We start from the raw sequence: 5689 nt of genomic DNA, 5'->3' as shown, positions 1-5689 counted from the left end.
GAGCGAGGGAGAGAGAGAATGAGGCAGAGAGAGAGAGGGAGCGAGCGAGGGAGAGAGAGAATGAGGCAGAGAGAGAGAGGGAGAGGGAGCGCGAGAAGCAGCGGGAGAGAGAAAGGGAGAGGGATAGGGAGAGGGACAAAGAGAGGAATAAAGAGAACAGAGACCGGAACAGAGAGAGAGATGAGAGGAGGAGGAGATAAGTCTTCATCGCGGGAGCAGCAGTGATGGACTAATGACTTTAAGTCTTTTCCCTCTGTGACCCCTCTGTGACCCCTCTGTACCTCAGCCCAAACTGTGGTGCTGTGGATCTGACCCCATTCTCCATTCTGTCTGTTTATTATTGATTTTTGTTGTTTTTAATGAAATACTTAATGAAAAAAAAGCCCATTAAAGTTGCATTCGATGTTTTTTATAACCTGTACCTGTTTGAACTCTTTTGACTTGTGACCCATCGCTCAACACTTTTACTGTCCTCATTTTTTCAGTCTCAAAACGCAAAAGACCAAACTATGTTTTCTCTGTGCTGCCGTGCACGTTTGCAGGTCAATCTCATAACTAGCACAACAGGATTGATGAAGCATTTACACACGTTCTAGCCCTCGGAGCAAACGAAACCTCAGTAACACCGAGAGCACTGAGGGCTTTTTTATTTTACTTTATTTCATTCTTCTTTTTTTTTTTAGCTGACATGTAACCTGTTATAAAAAGAAAAAGGCAACAGAACCAAACGTTTTTTAAGAGGGAGAGCAGTATTTGTGTTTACAATAAACATCTCCCTCTCGTATTGTCAGCTCACAACATGCTGATGTTTGCACTTCTCCACAAGCAGCAACAGTCTCTGAACTTTCCTGTCGTACCAGACTGCTTTCTCCTCCCTGCACTCATCCATATTATCCACCTGTGAAGGCACACGCTCAGAAAGAAATCGTTTTAATAAATGAACAGGAAAGATCCTTTTCTATTCATTCTGTCTGTGATGTGTGGGTCACTTTTTCCAGATGTCTAAAATGCGCACGCGTCACATCAAATAGTTATTTTGCAAAATTTGCAGCGTCAGTCTCCAGGGTAAAACATCTCAAGAGCTATTTGAGACTTTGACATCCAGGCTGTAGACATTGTGCTTTTCTGATAGATCTCAACTCAGGGCCTGGTGGCTCCACAGTTAAAGTATCATGATGATCTCTGTGTCTAACTTTGATAAACCCTTAAGTTTGCCCCTACGGTGTGATAACGTCAGAACATACTCTGCTTTGTTTTTACCGCTAAATCAAAATCGAGTTTAACAAAATATATCAGCAGCGTTGGTGACACCAGCATTAGGATGTTTATCCAGTATCAGCTGAAGCCTTGCATGGTGGTACTTTTGGTCTCGCCCTTCTGGGGAGACACAGGATGCTACATGTCATCAGCACTGCTGTGTGCTGCTTGTCAGCAAGATATTACAAAAAGGTGAAGCAAGGGCCTTCGATTATAGGATCCTGATTCAGAGACTTAGACGTTGAATGGACATCTCTGGGTCGGCTCAGGATTGATTCTCCTCACTTTTTTACTTCCTTCTGCTAATTTTTGTGATTTCTTCTGCTGCTTTATGTCACGGTGTGCCTCAAGGTTCAGTCCCGGGCTCCATTTTGCTTGCCTTGTATACGCTTCTGCTTGGACACATCGTGAAACTGTTACTGTCTGTTCTTCAGGACGGCATTCGTGGTATAAAGAACTGGATGCTAAATAATTATCTGTCTGTAAATATTGTCCCCGACAACTGCGTTTCCACACCAACTGATAATCTTGTATCTGATTCATCTTTAGGTTTCTAAATTGTGAGAAATCTCTGTGATAGTTTTGATCAGGCGTTCAGTTTTGATAAGCGTGGTGGCTGTCTTGTCCAAATTTATTTTACATAGAACTACATGTTGTGGCACTCGCTTCCATTAGACCTTACATCTGTGGACACTGTTGATGCCTTTTAAAAAGAAGCTAAATGAAAACTTGCTTTTATTTCGTATCCTATTTTATATTAAAAAAACACAAACTTGAAAAGCACAAAAGCCTAAACTCTACTTCTTTCCTTTAAAGCAAGATATAATTTAGGGTGTTTCTATCTTGTGTCACAGCTACAATGCACTCACTTCACAAACAGTCTCTGCTTGTTTTTAATAATGAAATACAAATAACGCCTTAATTAGCATGCTTGAGATGCAAAGGTAAAAAGCATGTTTTGGCCACAGACTGGCAAGCCCTCACCCTCATTCTTCCTATTTTTCTGTTAGGCTAACTCTCTCCTTGTATTGAGCAGATATGATGATACAAATGATAATGCATAAAGAAGCAACATTTCTGACTGACTTGATACTTTGTGAGAAGATCAGAAAGTTCACGTCAAACTGGAATCTAATTGTTCTGAAGTGTCTGTGTGATTATTTGTGTTTAGTGCTGGTTTGACAGGAGTGTCTCCTGGTTGTTGGTGCTGTCTACCTAACACACGCAGACACACACACAGTTTGGTACCCTTGCACAACCTTGACGAGATGTTCAAGGTGACAGGTAGAGAGATGTGAGTGCGTGTGCCTAAGTGGGTCATTGCCATGCTCGGTTGCGATTGGCTGGATGTTCTTAGGAGTAAAGGCACTGGATTGGTTTGCTGCCACAGCAAATAGAGGAGAACAGATCCACTGGGACTGAAGAGCTGCAAGGAATTCTGGGAAAGCACAGCGAGGCTCTGTGCTGAAAGAGAGAGAGAGGAAGGTGTGTCCTGCTGATCCTGTGAGAGAACTCCTTTTTTCTCTCCATCTTTACAATATGGTTATTTATACCAAACTTTTCATGGCTTCAAAGTAAATCAAGCTGAATTATTTATATGCAGCAGCATTTGAGTTTGCCACAACACGGCAACGCAATTGTTCGTGAGGCATCTGGTGGAAAGAAATGACTTTAAAGTCTGCAGTTTTTGCACATATTGTCACTTTGTAAAGGTAGGTTTGGCTTGCTACACTGTTAAAAAAAAAAAAACGTTGCGAAAACTTAAAAACTCAAGGCAACTCACTGCATTTATGTTTTTAGGTTCTGATGGATAACTTATAATTTCAAGTTTAGGAGAAAAGTTGCTTTAGCTAATGTTTTTGTGTTTACAAAATTAATAATTGTCCTTTTTCTTAACTCATATTTTATTGTTTTTGCAACGTATTTCCTAAAGTCTACACAAGGTATTAGTTTTAGTTTTGCTTATTTACTCGTCCAGCAATTAGCAGTCAAGGATTACAATTCAAGTTTTTGTCTCCTGGTGATTTGCAACAGCAACCTGAACACACTCTGCAACACATATTAGACACGTAGCCACACATATAGTAAGGCATTTCGATTTTTTTACGTATTAAAAAAACACAACCCAAAAAACATTTTACTTAATATCTGTCCAAAGGAGCCAGTTAAGGTGGTCCGAGCATCTGCTTAAACCTTTAAAGCCTGAACCATGAAACCATGACATAACTGTTAGAAAATTCAAATGTTTTTGAAAATGGAGTGTTTAGTGAACCTTTGGATGGAATTAAAAACAAAAAAATTATTAATTTGCATATATATGTGCAAATATTTAAGGAGATAATATGAACAAAATACATATTCACATAACTTCGCCATTGCCTGGTCCCAAGTTCAGGATGAGAAAGGAGGAGGGTTGGGCGTGGGGCTAGCAACCCCACCTTTTAAAAATAAGCCATGCTACAGAAACTGCAACAACAACAAATACATCCCAACAACTGCCTGGACAGGAAGACTCCTCTTCAGCGGGAAGTTTTTCCATCCCACTGTCACCCTCAAGGTCTTTACCTAATAAAACAAAGTGCCTTGAGGCGACTGTTGTTGTGATTTGGTGCTATAGAAATACAACTGAGCTGAACTGAAAGTTGAATTAAAACCTAATCAAAAGCTAGGCTAAAGAGGGTTTCAGTTTTAATGTCTCTGAGCAGATTTTAAACATCTCTAGTTTCACCTCAAGTCCTCCTGCAGACTGCAGTTCAGAGCAGGAAAGCTAAAAGCTGCCTCCTCAAATGTTTCTATCCTGCACTTTGGAGCTACTTGTGCTCAAGGACCCGAGGGACCATACTGGTTCGTGCACTCTAAGTATATGAGACATACAGCTGAGCAAGACCATTCAGTGTTTTAACAACAAGTAAAGGATTCCCAAAATCAATATGAAAACTGATAGGAACAGATGTAAGGATAGGTGTAATGTGCTCTCTCTCTCTGGGCTGCAGAATACTGATGGGCCAGTTGATTTATAGCAATTTGTTTCTTGAGTGACAGATTACAGTGTAGGACCCTGCTTTCTGTAAAGGTTAGGTGTTTCCAGTCTTGCCTCGACAGCCTGCACCACAGCAATCTCTACACTTAGGTCTGTTGTTTAGTGGCTCGGGGTAAGGATAAGGAAGTTTAATGTTGCAATTACTAGATTTCCAGTTTTCACTGTGGATTTCCTTATATGGACATCTACTCTGCAGCTTGCAAACACTGCGTACTGCTTCTCTGCATCCTTCCAGAGGTTGGTCAATCAGGAGGACCTGCTTCTTTGGAATGGGAGGATTGGCTTAAAAAGAAGCTGACTTCAGACAAGATAAAGCATAGGGTCTGTATGAAGGACCAGTTTAGGACAGATAATAATTTAAAAACAAAAACTGTGAATTATGCAAAGCTGCTTAACTGCAATCCCAAAAAATAGAGAGAACCTGAAATAAGCATAAGAGACCCTCTTAAAGGATTAACCAGCTGCCAATATTCCTCTAACCATCAGTAAATCCCATTAAAATACAAAACCAAATCAGCCAATATTTGTTGTCCACCCCCCCCACCCCCCCATCCTTCCTTTTACAAATTTAAGCCTCCCCCCCTCCTACTGAAGATGGCTCACAAATATGTACTTGTATTTAAAAAACAAAAAATGCTGAGTAATGCCCTAAAAGGGCTGCAGACTGTAGTTTTTAGCACATGTTACTTAAAGTATTTTCAGTGGTGGATTAATACGCAGCTGGTGTCCCAGTGAGTATCTGGGGCAGCAACATGGCATGTGGATCCAAATGAACTACAGTGTGTGGAGAATCGTGTCATCAAGTGCAGCAGTGTGCTTGTGTGTTTGCAGAAAGAGAACTATAACAACACGCCAGACTTATTACAGAGAATATGCGAGGTCACCTCCAGGAGTTTCCCATCATGCCTTGGTTTGGCAGAGACGGCCAGGAGCATTTGTCTCAGCAGTGTGAAATGTCGCGGCTCTCTGTCGGTGCGTTACCTGTTTGAACTGTTTGAAGTGAAGAATCTGCACCCAGCTGTCCAAGAAGCAAATGATGTAGGAACTGAACAGCTGATTTTGTGTGTGTGTGTGTGTCTGGGTGTGTGTTTGACTCCGTGTGGCACAGATGAAACTCCTGCTTAATATTGCCTCCTTTCAGTGGACTGCTTTGTATGGAGAGCAAAACATGACTTAAACAACCTAATGCACAAATAAAAGTAAACAGTGTTTGGGAATGATAGGGACATGTTTATATTAATGTTTAAAATCTAGAGTACATTTCATGCATCAGCTCCTATTTAGCCTTTTTTCTACATATGATTTTTTGTATTATCAGGTGGTCTCAACCTTAGTTAGTTTTCAGTTTTTATGAGCCAGAAAGATGAGATACCTTTTTTTTCTAAACTCTCT

The sequence above is a fragment of the Pundamilia nyererei genome, unplaced genomic scaffold, assembly GCF_000239375.1.
Source record: "Pundamilia nyererei isolate P.nyererei 1_Seehausen unplaced genomic scaffold, PunNye1.0 scaffold00055, whole genome shotgun sequence".
Classification (NCBI taxonomy): Eukaryota; Metazoa; Chordata; class Actinopteri; order Cichliformes; family Cichlidae; genus Pundamilia; species Pundamilia nyererei.
This window is presented reverse-complemented; position numbering follows the sequence as displayed.